This window comes from Elaeis guineensis, chromosome 2 (assembly GCF_000442705.2).
Source record: "Elaeis guineensis isolate ETL-2024a chromosome 2, EG11, whole genome shotgun sequence".
Taxonomy (NCBI): domain Eukaryota; kingdom Viridiplantae; phylum Streptophyta; class Magnoliopsida; order Arecales; family Arecaceae; genus Elaeis; species Elaeis guineensis.
The window spans coordinates 100,323,786-100,340,144 of NC_025994.2; the positions used below are offsets into that span (position 1 = coordinate 100,323,786).

General features: G+C 49.0%; 1 pseudogene; it reads right to left on the minus strand.

The window, feature by feature from the left end:
- Positions 1-12,282: 12,282 nt before the first annotated feature.
- On the minus strand, positions 12,283-14,665 carry LOC140855346 (G-type lectin S-receptor-like serine/threonine-protein kinase At2g19130; annotated as a pseudogene).
- Positions 14,666-16,359: the final 1,694 nt, after the last annotated feature.

The following is a 16,359-nucleotide window of genomic DNA, read 5'->3' on the forward strand; positions in this document are numbered from 1 at the left end:
CTCGAGGGGCTCGATCGGGAAATCCGACCGATGACCCTCGATCGACTCCGAAAGTTGAGGTTTCCTCGCTTTCGGGGCCGAACGTTGATCGGCTTCGGGATCAGTATCACATCCCGGAGCAGTTTCAACTTTCCGCCCCAGGGGTCGGCGGTCGGGTTAACAACCCTCCGTCGGGCCAGTTGGCGCTGTACGTCGAAGATCTCCGCGCGGGTCTTCGGCTTCCGATTTCGGAGTTCGTCCAAAATCTGCTGGATTATTACAGACTTTGTCCGGCGCAACTGGCGCCGAACTCTGTCCGACTAATAATCAGCTTCTCCTTGTTGTGTCAGCTTCTGCCGACCAACCCTCGTATTTCTCTCTTTCGGGCATTTTTTGTGCTCCGACCCCACCCTAAGGCCCGAGGGTGGTGGCTCTTCAACCTCCGGAAGGGTCTTTCCTTCATCACTGGTTTTCCATCGTCCATCCACGGGTGGAAGAACCAGTTTTTCTTCGTCTCATCTTCTTCTCCCTGAGGCTTTCCTTCTCACTGGGGCATGCCCCGGACCGAAACAAACGAGAACAGCCGGGTGGAGGCGGACGATCGGGAGGACTTCCACCGACTCAAGGACATGTCGGTCCCGAAGCAGAGGGAGCTTGTTACCGAACGAGCCCTTTATTGGCCTGAGCTTGGTCCCCCGTCTAGGTATCGCCCGATCCATCGATTGTCTTTTCATTCGGCTTTCGTTCTTGTTCTTATATTAATATTTCTGTCGGTATCGCAGGGACACCTCCGAGGATGAGGCCGACCGATGCCGAAATCCGACAGTATGCGGCGAGGAAGAGGCCGGCATCGAGGGCAGGACCTTCGCGTCCGCCGAAGAAGCCCACCGCAGCGGCACCGACCGTCGAGGCATCGGCGACCGACCAGTCGGAGCCGGTGATAGCACTCGCGGCACCGGCTGTGCAACCGGAGGAGAGACCAGCGGAGGAAGCGACGGAAGGGACATCGGCGGCTTCATCGGCGGGCGTGGCGTCGGACGACGTTCGGGAACCCGAACATCATCCGGCAGCATCTGCAGCCGCCACAGGGGGTGCCGCGTCAAACTCGAGCATCCCCTCCCTACCGGATCCGCTGGTCGGGGTGGCCGATCGGGGGAAAGCCCCGATGGACCCCGTGGACGACACGAGATCGGGGAGTCGCACTGTGCCGCCCAGCGCTCAGTTCCCCGAAGGGGCGTCGGCGCTGGCTGACCACAACCTGGCCAGGAGGCTGTGCCAGGGGATCCTCCTCCCAGCCGATGTGGAGGCGCTGAGGTCTCGGCAAGTGACCGAGATGTTATCCTCGTTCTACCCGACCATGGTCGAGGTAAGTTTCGCTTCGCCATCTTTTTCCTTAATGTTTTCATTATTTTTCTTTCCTGATGAAACGCTCACGTCGGCAGCTGATCTACACCATGTTCGAACTTGAAGCCGGGTACCAGAGGTTCGGGAACGTCCGGGCGGCTTGGAAAGACAGAGCGGCGGTGGTCGAAGCCGACCGGGCAATGCTGGTCGACCATCTGAAGCAGTCGACCGATCGGAAGGCGAAGTTGGTGGACGAGGTCTCTCGCCTCGGGTCCGAGCTAAAGTCGGCCCGGAAAGAAGTCAAACGCAAGGGTCGGACCGTGCACCATCTGCGGTGCGAGCGAGCAGCTCCGGGTCAGCCTGGAGAAGCTCACCAAAGCTGAGGAGGATCTGTCAATCGCCCAGGCCGATGCCGACATAGCCAAGGCATAGGCGGAGTCGGCGAAGGACTCCCTTGATCGGGTGGAAGCAGAAGCAAGGTCGGAGAAGGAGTCGGCGAGTCGGGCGGTGGACGACTTCCGTGCCACCGACCGGTACCGGGAAGAGCTATTAGAGTCCGGCTTCGCGTCGTACCGGGTGGGGTACGAGGACGGTCGGAATGCGGTCCAAGCCCTGTACCCGGAGCTGGACCTCAGCAGTATCGTCCCGTCGGGAGCCGAGGACCAAGCCACGGAAGAGATGGCCGACCCGTCGTCGGGAGGCATCGCCGTGGCGGGAGAGGCCGTCCAGAAACAAGCTGCCGAAGGAGAGACGGTCGTGACTCGTGACCCGTTGCCGACTGCCAGTCCCTTGCCGACTGACGATCCTGCTTCGGCCGTCGACCCAGTGCCGATCGTGGTGGACACGCCGGTCATCCCCGACCTTCCATCGGTCGAGGAGATTGACTCGGAAGGATGACCGTGGCCTCATCGTCTTTTACCCTTTTTGTTTTTTCTTCTCAGAACACTTGTAACTGGGCTTCGGCCTGACTTTGTAAGCTTCCTTTGATCTTGAATGAAATCAATCTTGGACTTAAACTTTTTTCCCTCTGCCTGTTTTTCTTTCTTTCATGTGTTGTAGAATGCATCTGAACACGTAAGTTGCCAACTCATATAGGTCGGTTAGGACGTTCGGCAACTCGCGCTGCCATGAAGGTAGAACAAATTCCGACTTTGGATCGGCCTTTGATGGTCGAGGTCGTAAGTCGGGCGCGTTCGTTGAGTCGGAAGCCGACCGACCGTCGGATAAAGGTTCGGTAGTCGGGTCTCTTCCGACGCGTTCAGTCGAATGTCGTCCGGCGTATTTAGTCGAGGGAGCACCGATAAGTCGGATCCCGATACCCTTGTGTCGGGTATCTACACTGCGCCTCATGATATACGGTGGTAAACCGAATATCTCTCGACCGGTCGTAGCTCGGTCGGTGAGTCATGAATGCGACTGAGGTCGCATCGTGCGATAGACGGTGGTAAGCCGAATATCCTTCGACCGACCGTAGCTAGGTCGGTAAGTCGCGAGAGCAGTCGCGTAGGCATTCCGCCTTTCTTTGGTCGGGGCTCAGTCGGTAGGTTAGCCGATTGTCTGGCCCGAAAGTATGATCGTAGGAGTGTCAACTCCCGTCAATATAGATATATCGATCCTTGTAAGGGTCCGATGTTTCATCGACCGTCGAAGGAGTGGGACTCCCGTCCATGTAGATATATCGATCTTTGTAAGAGTCCGATGTATCATCGACGATGGTGCCGTCGGTCTCAGGCGGACACCAAGTCTGAGCCGGCACGTCGGGGCTCGATCCTGGTGAGCGCCGATCGTCAGTCGAAGAGTTAAAACTTCGAGATTTCAAACTGGATTCGCATTCCGAATGAACAAGTACAAAGTTCATTGATGATACAACTTCAGGTTATCGGCGTTCCATGTTCGGGGAATGGGTTTTCCTTCCAGAGTCTCCAGTCGGTAGGCTCTCAGACCATAGGTGTCTGCCACCGTGTAGGGCCCTTCCCAGTTCGAAGCCAGCTTCCCTTGGTCCAGGGGCTTCGAGACCTCTGCCTTTCTCAGGACTAAGTCACCAGGCTTGAAAAGCTTTGGTCTGACCTTGGCGTTGTAATACCGGGCTACCTTCTGTCGGTAGGAAGCCATGCGAAGTTGAGCCTCGTTTCGCAGTTCGGAGAGGAGGTCTAAGTCGGCCCTCCGACAATCAGAGTTGTCCGGCTCTTGATACCGCTCGACCCTTGTAGACGGTAGCCCGATCTCGAGTGGGATCATCGCTTCCATCCCATAGGCCAAACCAAAAAGTGACTCCCCGGTCGGTACGCGGGGGGTCGTTCGGTAAGCCCACAGAACGGAGCCTAGCTCGTCGGCCCAGAGGCCTTTGGCTTCGTTTAGTCGGGTTTTGAGTCCGTGTAGTATGGTCCGGTTGGTCACCTCGACTTCGCCGTTGGACTGTGGGTGCCCGACCGAAGTCAGTCGGTGCGTGATGTGAAATCTTGCGCAGAAATTTCTGAAATCTTGGTTGTCGAATTGCCGTCCATTGTCGGTGATAATGGTATGCGGCAATCCGAACCTGAAGATGATGGATTTCTGGACAAAGTCCTCCATCTTTTGCTCGGTAATCTGCGCCAGGGGCTCGGCCTCCACCCACTTGGTGAAGTAGTCGATGGCGACAACTATGAACTTCCTTTGACCCGATGTTGGAGGGAAAGGACCGAGAATGTCGACCCCCCACTGGGCGAAGGGCCATGGAGCGACGATAGGAGCGATTTGGCTGGCCGGTCAGTGCTGCACGTTAGCATACTTCTGGCAAGGTTCGCACCTCCGGACCAACTCAGCCGCATCCTTCCTCATGGTGGGCCAGTAGTAACCCTGTCGCAGGACTTTGTAGGCTAGAGACTTGCCCCCCAAGTGATTCCCGCAGATCCCTTCGTGTACTTCTCGGAGAGCATAGTCTGCGTCGGTCGGTCCCAAGCACCTAAGCAAGGGAAGGGAGAACGATCTTTTGTAGAGTCGGCCATCCATGATCACATATTGGAAGGCCGACCATCGGAGCCGCCTGGCCTCCGCGGGGTCTTCGGGATCGATCCCGTCAGTCAGGAACCGAATAATCGGATCCATCCAGCTTGGTTCAGCTGCTAGTTGTAATACTTCTTCGACCCGGTCGATACTCGACTGCTCGAGGTTCTCCACGAACGTCCGACCCAAAGAGTCGAAAGCCGAAGTCGCCAGTCTGGAGAGTGCGTCGGCTCGGGGGTTCTCTGACCTAGGGATGTGAGAAATTTCAAAATACCTGAGGCGCGCTACGAGGTCCTTCACTTTCTGAAGATATTTGGCCATGGTCGGATCTCGCACCTCGAATTCACCTTTGACCTGCCCCACGATCAGCTGAGAATCGGAGAATGTCCGGAGGCTGTCGACGCCCAGTTCCCTCGCCATCCTCAAGCCGGCGAGGAGCGCTTCGTACTCGGCTTGGTTATTGGAGGCTTTGAAGTCGAATCGGAGGGCGTACTCGGTGACTACCCCATCCGAGTTGGTGAGCAGGAACCCAGCCCCGCTCCCCTAAGCGTTTGAAGCTCCATCGATGTGCAGTACCCAAGTGGAGACCGAGTCTGGCTCGGAGACCGCATCTCATCCCGGGTCCGCAGCTCCCGACCCTTGGTCGGTGGTCGGGCACTCGGCGATGAAGTCGGCCAGGACCTGAGCCTTTAAGGCAGGCCGCGGTCGGTACTGTATGTCGAACTCGCTGAGCTTCATCACCCACTTTGCCAGTCATCCCGACGTGTCCGGTCGATGCAAGATCGCCCTCAGGGGCTGGTTGGTGAGAACCACTATAGCGTGAGCCTGGAAGTATGGGCAGAGTCGTTGTGCGGAGACAGTCAAGGCAAAAATCATCTTTTCCATCTCCGAATATCGGGCTTCAGCACCGCGGAGTACTTTGCTGGTATAGTAGATAGGCTGATGGGTTCGGCTCTCGTTTTCTCAGACGAGCACCGAACTGACCGCCTCAGAGGAGGTGGCCAAATAGAGATACAAGGTCTCTCCGACCTGCGGCTTCACGAGCAGCGACGGAGAAGCCAAGTACCTCTTCAGATCTTCGAAGGCCTGTTGGCACTCATCCGACCAAGAAAAACCCTTCGCCTGCCGCAAAGTTTTGAAAAACGGGAGGCACCTTTCAGCTGATCGAGAAATAAACCGGCTGAGAGTGACAATTTTCCCGTTCAGCTGCTGGACCTCCTTCTTGGTGTTCGGATGACGCATGTCGATGATCGTCTTTATCTTCTCAGGGTTGGCCTCAATCCCTCGTTGAGAAACGAGAAATCCGAAAAACTTTTCTGAGGTCACCCCAAAAGTGCACTTAGTCGGATTCAGCTTCATTCGATGTTGTCGTAGAGTGTGGAAGGCCTCTTCGAGATCCTGAATGTGACCCAAAATCTGCGCACTTTTCACCAGCATGTCGTCCACGTATACCTTCATGCTGCACCCGATCTGGTCTTTAAAGACCTTATTGACAAGTCGTTGGTAGGTGGCGCCGGCGTTCTTCAGCCCGAAGGGCATCACTCGATAACAGTAGAGGCCCTTGGGGGTCACAAAGGCAGTGTGCTCCTCGTCTTCGGGCGCCATCCAGATCTGGTTGTACCCGACAAAGGCGTCCATGAAGCTGAACAGTCAAAATCCGGACATCGCATCCACCAGCTGGTCGATCTTTGGAAGTGGAAAGCTATCTTTTGGACAGACCCGATTCAGGTCGGTATAATCGATGCAAATCCTCCACTTCTCGTTGGCTTTCTTGACCATGACAACATTGGCGAGCCAATCAGGATATGCGGCTTCTCTGATGAAGCCTGCCTCGAGCAGCTTGTCCACTTCTTCATCGATGGCCCTCTGTCTTTCGAGAGCAAAGGACCTTTTCTTCTACCTCACCGGTCTTATCGTCGGGTCGATGTTGAGTCGGTGGGTTATTGTCTCTGGGGGGATGCCCGACATATCTGCTGCCGACCAAGCAAATATGTCGGCGTTGGCCGTTAGCAGCTCCGTCAACTGTCGCCGTTCTGGGTCGGGTAGTTGAGATCCGACCCATACCTTTCGGTTGGGGTCCTCCGCAATCGGGATTGACACGAGTTGTTCGGCCGGCGAGCCCCGTTCTTCCTCCTCCCGCTGGTCTAGCTTGTCGATCATCAGGGAGCCCCTCAAGTCGTTGCTCTGAGCGGAGATCTGGAAGCATCGACGAGCGAGCTGTTGGTCTCCGCGCATCTCTCCGACTCCGTTCCTAGTCGAAAATCGGACTAGAAGATGGTACATCGAGATGATCGCCTTGAGGGCGTTAAGTCCGGGTCTTCCAAGTATGGCATTGTAGGTCGAAGGCACTTGGACGACTGCAAAAGTCAAATGAACCGTGCTTTGTTGTGGTTCGGAGCCGACCGTCACGGGCAGGGTAACTTCACCTTTCGTTGAGACGGCATCCCTGGCAAAGCCTATCAAGGGCGTAGAGACCCTTTTGAGTCGGTCGGTAGACAGTCGCATCCGGGAGAAGGTCGAGTAAAACAAAATATTTGTCGAACTTTCATTATCTACAAAAATTCTTTTTACATCATAGTTTGCTATTATTGCCGAAACAACAACAGCGTCGTCGTGGGGAGTTTGGATGCCCCGAATGTCTTCTTCTGTAAAAGTAATCACGTCGTCCGGGCGCAGCTTCTTCATGGGCTCCCCTTTAGCAGACGTCCCCGGGCCAAGTCGTTTGAAAATCATATTGATGACCCCGACCGTCGGCTGATTGGTGGTCGCTTCCTCAGTCGGCTGGGGTCGTCGGTCGGCCACAGGTCGAGTCGACGGGTTCCTCCAAAATTTACCGAGATACCCTCGGCGGATGAGAGCTTCGATCTCATCCTTAAGCTGGATGCATTTCTCGGTATTGTGGCCGTGGCCCCGGTGGAATCGGCAGTACTTCCGCTGGTCGAGGCCTTTTGCCTTCAGAGGCAGAGGCCGTCGCAGGTACTCTTCCCCCTCGATCTCCATCAAAATCTGTGCACGGAGAGTGGAGAGAGGAGTGTAAGAGTCATACCTGGGGCGTGTCGGCCTTGGAGTCCGCCGTCGGGGTGACTTTTAGTTTCGTCGCGGGGGCGAGACCCGACCATCAGTCGGGGGCCTGCTAGGTCCCTTCCTTCGATTTTTCTTCGGACCCTTGAACTCGATTGAGCGCCGGTCGGAGGCTCCTTCGTCTGCGCGCATATACTTGTACGTGCGCTCCAGCAATTCGGCATATGTACGGGGGAGGGTCTTGTCCAGAGAGTAGGTGAATCGGGATGCCCTCAGCCCCCGTTTCATGGCTGAGATAGCCATGTCTTCGTTGAGATCCCGGACCTCAAGCGTGGCCATATTGAATCACGCCACGAAGTGTCGGAGCGTCTCATTTTCTTCCTATTTGAGGAAGAAAAGGCTGTCCGACGTTCGTGGTGCCTTCCGACTGGTGCTGAAGTGAGCCACGAAGGAGTGCTCGAGCTACCCGAAGGAGTGGATACTTCTCGATCGAAGATCGGAGTACCAGGCCCTGGCAGCCTTGCGGAGTGTGGTGGGGAAGTCGATGCAAAAGAGAGCATCGGTTGCCTCCTGAATCGTCATGAGAGCTTTATAGCTCTCCAGGTGATCGATTGGGTTGGTGGAGCCGTTGTAGGGCTCCACGTGCGGCATCTTGAACCGACTGGGGATCGGTTCGTCGAGAATGAGTCGGGAGAGAGGTTGGGCGGTATGGAAGTCGACGTCGTTCGAAGATTTCTGCCTGTCCATCTGCAACTGCATAAGCCGACGGTCGATTTCCTCGAACCTGCGTTCGTAGTCATCCGTCCGTCGGTGCTGGGAGACCCCAGGAGTGGAGTCTCCAAAAAATTCCGAGAGGGAGGCGGACGGCGTTCGCGATCGCTTCTCCCTCCTCGCCCGTTCCGGCAGGGAAGGAGAGAGCTGCTGGGACTGACGGGCATCACGCCGTGGCCGCCCCTCCTCTCCGTGGGAGTGCTGTGGCAGGCGCTCGTGCGGAGACGATGGAGATCGACGCGGGCGTCGGCGGCTGCTCCTGGAGGGCATCGGACGTGCCGCCGGTTGTTGCTGGAGGCTCTTGACCGCGTCCATCAACACGGTCATCTGCCGTACGATTGCCGCGATCTGCGCCTCCGTGGTCACCGCGGGGTGCGGAGAGCTGGGTTCCACCGTGGAGGGTGGCGGAGAGGCCTCTTCCCGGTGGGAAGAGCACCTCGCCGACCCCATGACCCTCGATCGTTGGCTCTTGTCTTTGTCATTAGTATCTTCTGCTTGAGAAGGCCTGGTGCCGCCCCCCCTTCCTGGCGTGCCAATCTGTTGCGGCCAATCCCCTCGTCGCCTGGTCGTCGGGAACGAGCGCCTGCAAAAAGGAAAGTCCACACTGACCGGAGGTGGCTCCGACGGGGACCCTCCAACGGTCAAGTCAGAGAGGTGACTGGGCAACAGTGAAATGAAGACAGAGAGCTCAATCGAGAGAGAGAAAGAGAGAGAGAGGGTGCAAGCCTGTTGTTTTGAAGGGCCCCTTGCACTGTTGCCTTCCCCGATATATATAGTGGAGCGTGGTATGGCGCCGTCATTAATGGCGCGGACAATTGAGGAATTGTCAACTCACTGTAGACTGTCAGAGTCGCCGTGAAAGTGTCACATCACTGTGGGGCTGTCAAATCACTAGGGTTGACAATGCCCTAGGCGGGATAATGTCCTTAGGTGGCAGTGCCGCATGTTGCTGTCAGGGCTGACAGTCTCTGGCAGTCGTACGGCGATCGGAGGAGTCGACCGACCCTAGGTCGGTGGCCATCTGTGTGGCGTCGGGCAAAGATTCGGGCCCCTCTGATATTCAGCCGGGCATGTTGCGAGAGTCGACCATCAGACTTCCCGGTTCAGTCGGTCGGGAGAGTGGGAAAGGCCTGCCCGACCGACATATCCTCAGTCGGTAAAGGGCCGTTAATCGGTCGGTGATGGCGTCCGATCGGTCGGTCCGTCGGTCGATCGATCGGTCGATCGGTCCGTCGGTTGATCGATCGGTCGGTCGGTCGGTCGGATATGTCCGATCATAAGCCATCGTGAGCGGGGTCGGTCGGTATCCCCCAACAAACATGATTTATCATCTTAGTTTGATTTTGGCATTGAACTAATCATAACCATTTTTCAGCCTGTGGCAGACCAAACATCTCAGCTCGCGGCTGATATGTCATGTTTCACATATAGCCGACTATTCACATGCTCCTCTTTCCTATGCTTTATGTTCGTTTTTTTCATATTAAACTAATTATAACCATGCTACAGCCCATGGTCGGCTAAATACATTGCTGCACCCCAATTCGAGGCTGAACCAGCACATACACTACGTTTTGTGCATGGTCAAACAGTCTAAACACCATCCATACCCCATCCATATCATATGCCATGTTTTACACATGGCCGACTATCCACATGCTTCCCTTTCCCATGCTTTATGTTTGTCTTTCCAGTATTGGATTAATTACAACCATGCCCCAATCTAAACATAATACTGCACCCCAGCCCAAAGTTGATCTAGCACACACATCACGTTTTTTGTATAGCCAAATAGTCCCAACACTGTCCATACCCCATCTATGTCATTAAAGTCATAATCTGATTTTTGGCATTAAATTAGTCACAATCATACTCCAACTCATGGCAGGTCAAACAATGCCGTACCCCAGTCTGAGATTGACCTAGTATGTATACCATGTTTTTAGCATGACTAGCTAACCTAGATGCTGCCTACCCCATCAATTATGTTAAATTATATTTTTCTTAATAATCATTAAGCATCAATGAATCATAATTGAAGTAACATCAATTCAGCAATATGCAATATACATATATATATATCGATAGATATAGAATATGCATCAATCATACAGATTTAATTTTCTACAAATATGTGGATGATCATGTTGAAGAATCTTTACTTCTATCGATGATTGACTCAACATAGTAATTGATGAACTTCTCGATCTACGAACTTAAAAATGAGATATTCTGCCAATATCTTATGCAGACAGTCGCACTTCTACATAATCAAGGTTAAACATAAAAATCATAGATGATTAGAGATAGTGAAAACTATGGTAAACTATCCTAACATGACAAATTCAAGATCCAATCCCCAGGATTAAGAACTAGTCAATCTAAGTGTATCCGGATATTAAAATTTTTTAAATTAAGAGAAATCAAGAAGAGAGAAAAAATAGAAAGAGAAAGTAGAAAGAGAAGATAGAGAGAAGAGAGAGAAAAGAGAGAGAATTTTTTTTTATTTTTTTTTTCTCTCTTTTTTTTCCCTTCTTTTTCTTTTCCTTCTCTCTTTTGTTTTCTTCTTGTTCGTTGAAACAAGGAATGGGGTCTTAGGCCGACCCACCCCCCATGGCTGTGACCTTCTCGGGCAACACATTGGCAGCTCCGGTAGGAGTTGGCCCCGACCCCCACCAAGCAAGGCAAGGCCTCATCCAGTAATGGCAGTGGCAGAAAGAAAGAAGAGCAAAGAGGTCATAGAAACAACCTGAGAGATCTTAACAGAAATCAAATAATCTCCCTTAGATTTTCACCGATGTTTGATCAAGAATTTGGGGATGAGATGATTAGCAGGAGGATTGCATTTTATAGACCCCTTGCTAGAGACCAATAATGTTTCCAAGTCCTTTTTGTAATAGGATCGGAAAAGAAGAAGTGGACTTCCATCCGGGAGTCCTTTTCCATTTTTTTAAAATTTTTTCTGCTTTAAGAGTTGTGCAGGTATAAAAATCAGGATTCTTACACGTAGTGCATACAGTGTTGAAAATAATTTATTCAGTGATTAGCCTGTACAACGGACATGAGGTAACTGGCACGGAGAACGGTCTTACTTGGTGCGCCCCCTCTATAGTATATAATTTCTGCTCGTGTTGCCAGTATAGTGCCACCAGCCCACTATGATCATTATGATTTGACCGTTCCCCGTAAATATTTGTCTTCTCCCCATACCATTTTAATGCGAGAATGTTTTGAGTAGTCGGTCTTTTTCGCAATAGCAATTTTTCAAATCATCTCGTTAGTGAGATGCTAAAAATTTCAAAGATTAGATTGGTCACGTTTAGATTGTATCTATTAGGGATGAAGCATTGTAAAATAAATTAGACTGGGATCAAATAGGTTAGGTCAGGACATGGCTGTTGATCTGTAAGTACTAGTTGTGATGTCTTGATCTGTTGTAGGGTTAGATTGGATATGGGCCAAGATTCTATATGCTATTGTCATCACTTGGAAAGCCCAACTTGATTGGATATGGGATAGATTGTCCTCCCTATCAACTAGCAGGAATCGGACATTGAATTGCCATGACAGTATTATATAGGGACCCATGACATTGTCATCTATACTAATAGGAACCTCAAATCATGTTCTTTCCACGCTTTTAAAAAAAAATGGCACTTAAGTTTTCTAAGGAAATTGTGAAGCCACCAAAACTTAAGTTTATTTCCAATTGCCTTTGCTTTTCCCTTCTTTTTATTTCCTGATTGACATAAATTAGTTTAGGTATATTTTCTTAGCCTCTTTTAGATTTTGGTATATCATATATTTCATAAAATAAGGATTCTTTTGCACATATATAGTTTAAATCACAAATCCCGATGATTTGAAGAACTCAATATTAAATATTCATACAAAAAATAGTGCTCATAAGCATCACCGTAACTTTCTTAATGCATTCTAGAAATTCTGAAACAAATGACTTGAAAATAGATAGATAAGGACGTCTTGAACGTTGTCTTCAACAAGAGGTACATCCGGTGGTTGCCAGCTTACTTATGTATCTAATATCTTTATCACTCATGCTTGGAAAGTGATAGTTGGAAAATTTATATCTAACATATCTTCATAACAAGAGATATCCATGAAGTTTATGCCACTAAATTGATAATACAACCACTATAGAACATTACACCCTCATACAAATATCCATCTTAAGGATCGTAACTGCTACAAGAGTTACTTGAACCCATTACATATTATTGACCTGCTCAGTAGAGATTCATGTGCTCTCTATAGCTCGACACGCTTAATGATGGAAATCCAGAGTTGATCAAGTGCATCTTCATACTAAGTGGATGATAAATGATAACAATTTTGGCTTTGATCTTCCATGAGAAGCTGAAGAGCCCTAGGAAGTGGCGGCATGCTCACCTCCAGGACTTCGTCGAGGATCTGCACCACCTGTCCCATTGTTGGCCTGTGTGACCTTCAAAGTCTTGAATGCACCAGCAAGCAACTCTACAGACTCTGGTTAGCTCTTCAGTGTCAGCAGCACCATTCAATCTATGGTCCAATAAGCTAAATATGCCGCCTTCAATAATCTTTGTTGCAGCCCACGAAGGATAAAAGATTTTGCTACCATCCATGGAGTGCGTTGTGTTTCGTTTGCCTGATATCAACTCAAAGAGCATCGTCCCAAAGCTGTAGACATCCACTTTGGAGGTGATTGGTAGGCCTGAGATCCACTCAGGTGCGAGATAGTCAATGGTTCCCCTCATGGTTGTCAGTACCCTGCTGAAGTCACGACCAATAAGCTTTGCCATGCCGAAGTCTGCAACTTTGGTGCAGAAGTCCATGTCTAGAAGTATGTTGTCTGACTTTATGTCGCAGTGTATGATGCACTCCCTGCACTTCTCATGGAGGTTGGCTAATCCTCTCGCAATCCCAAGAATAATTTGATACCTGATCTTCCAGTCTAGAACTGTGGAATTGTTTTGAAAGAGACGGGAGTCCAAGGAACCTCCTGACATGTACTCATAAACTAGAAGCCTTTTGCTGCCCTTGGAGCAGAAACCGCGAAGGCGAAGCAGATTGACATGTTGAATAGCAGCCATTGTGCTCACTTCAGTTCGGAATTGCTTCTCTCCTTGTCTAAAGCCTTCAAGCTTCTTCACAGCTACTTCGGTTGAGTCAATTAATGTCCCTTTAAAAACAGAGCCAAAGCCACCACTGCCCAACTTCTCAGAGAAGTTCTTGGTCACACGCTGCAAATCACTATTAGTAAACTGAATCAAAGAACCCTCAACTTGTCTTGCCATCCGAATTCGTTTCCTCCTTTGAAATGTCCAAATTAGTCCAACAAGAACACACAAGATGCCAAGAATTCCACCAATGACACTCGGAGTTAGATCAATTTATGTGAGCTACTTGAACCGGGGAAATCAGAAGCAGAGAGCCGGAGATGAAGAGTACCGGCTCCACTATCACCATCACAGAGTTGTTGAAGGTTCCGAAGGTCCCCAGTCCAAATTGAGCATCCACTCACATAAGCATACGCGTTACAAGAGCAATTGTTCAAGCAAGCCTGTTCGCAGTCTTCAGCACTCCCAACGGCCAAGTTCTGTGGACTGGCAGGCAATCTCATATTGGTCATCTCAAGGAATCTATCCTCTTCCCCACCAGCCAAGCTTTTATTATTGCATCGCAAACTGGCTTTCCTCACGCACCCTGAGCTCCAAACTTTAAGCTCCCATTCTTTCATTGAAGCTGGTTCGAAACCATAGGAGCACTTGCAAATATTATCCGAGCTTTTCTGGTCGCAGATACCAAAAGCACCACATAGAGAGTAGACCTTACATTGAGGCAAAGATTGAGAAAAGATTGATTGCCACTCCTGGGTGCTGTCCTCCCAATACAATTGCGTTAATAGCCCAGATGAACCAATCACAGTACGAGTGATGAAAGAACTGTCGAGGATGGTATACATGAGATACTTCCGCCGCTTGTCATCCACGAAGGTGAGGTTGAAGGGAGTGCTTTCTCTGGTAGCAGGGACTGCGGTGAAGTACTGGCCATTCCAAAGCCCACTACTCCAATAAATTTCTGAAGCATTCCACAGCAATACATGCTGATTGGATCCGTCGGGGTCCATACTATGAGAGAAAAGCCCGGGGGCAGGGTTCTCAGGATTCTCCCATGAAGTGGTGCTCTGAAACTCCCCTGTAATCTTATTAACTCCAATCAATCCTCCTGGCATTTGTGTGTCAGTTGGGTGGTCAAAACTCTGCCAAATTGTAGTGTTTGATCCATTTCTTATGACCAGATTTCCGGTGTCAAGAAGCACCACAACGGTGGAATCAGAGGTTGATGGAGTTGACTTGGATGACCAAACTAGGATTTTGGAACTATGGAGAAGGACTAGTTTGCCATCTTGTGAGATTTTGAACTCCGCAGAGGAGGTGTTGGTGATGGGTGTTGCTCTGTTCGCCACCCAGATCACAGTTTGGACTGGAATTTTTTTGTACCTGATGCCTACGTAGTAGTTACCAGAGTTACCTGGCATGAAGAATGTCACGCCTCGAATCCACATTCGGATCGGATACGTGATACCGCACACTCCTTAGAGCAAGCCTTAAAGAATATGCAATGTCAAATTAAATCATTACAACCTTATCAACCATAATATTTGATTTCAATAATAATTCATAAAACTTGCATAATTACAATTAACATTCCTTCAATTCTCTGATCAGATATCAATGGTACTCTATCATGCATCCGCTCACTCACAAATCCATACCATAGCCAACCATGGACATCTTGTAACTCTGAGAAGAAAAGAAAGATAAAGGGGTGTGAGCTTTACAGCTCAGTAAGAATTCCCATATCATACCAATATAATAATATAATCTGAAAATAAAGATAAGCAATAACACATAAAAGTCGATGTTCACTATCCAGAATACTGCAAATATTTATAGATTATCTGTTTTATCAAAAGAGATGCATTATCATATGTTAATAAGTGAAATAATTTTATTCAACGATTGTTTCATGTCTTATCTTTCTATTTTCTTCTATTATCACATCGTCTTTAATCCTTTTCTTTTTGGCTCTGGCTTTGGACTACCAGGATCATGCGACGATCTTTTATGTAGATCGATTTCTATGATCTTTCTTGAATCGAAATATTCATGATCTTTCTCGGATCAAAGTGGCCATAATCTTTCTCGGATCAAATCATTCATGATCTTTCTCGGATCAGATTCTTCCACACATAAGTCTGTGGGGGCTGTCCCAAGCATAAGCTCCTGGCAAGCTATTCTACATGACAAGGCCAGTCCAAACCATATTTCTCTTTCTTTTCATTTTCATGAAATTATAATATTTGACTTCATTAATCAATTCAAATTTTGCAGTGTAATAAATATGTCATACCCATATAATCATGCCATCAATCGCTGATACAAATGTATTGATATAACATACTCATACTCAAAATTACATAAATAAATGACAGTATCTCAGATATAACAAATTCATCGATCTCAAATCCAACGATGCAAAATCAATGAGATAAAACCAATGGTAAAATAACATATATAATGATGATCATGTACAGGATTCTTATCTTTACTGGTGACTGATCCAAGCACAGAAATCAATGTTCTTCTTTGATTTATGAATTTTTTTAATAAAATATTTTACTCGATATCATATGCAGACAATCATCTCTTCATGATCCTGATCAATATAAAAATCACATATAGAGAAATTATCGATAATCGATCCTAATAACACAAATCGAGGACCTCTCGTAGGATTAATCAAAATTAAGATTTATCTAAGTATCAAGATCCTCCACTGATCCATAAGACTTGTAGAGAGAGAAAATCCATGAAGAGAGAGAAAATTTTAGAGAGATAAAGTAGAGAGAGAAAGTGGAGAGAGAATCTTTATATCCTTCAGATGAGGCAATCATGGTCGAGATCATCAGAGGTCCTATCAGGGTGACTTAATATGAATCAAGTGTTATAAATTTCGAATAGGATCGAATTGAGATCAGATCTACTGCATGAATTTTGGAGCAATCTCAAATCATCATATTTTTATTTCAAATTTATCCTAGGATCTGTGATGCAATCAGAGACAGTAGAAAGACCTTAGAGAGATAAAATCCATAAAGAGAGAGAAAAAAAGGTCTAGAGAGAAAATCTAGAGAGAGAATCTAGAGAGAGAAAATTAGGAGAGAAGGTAGAGAGAGGAGAGAGGAAGAGAAAGAAA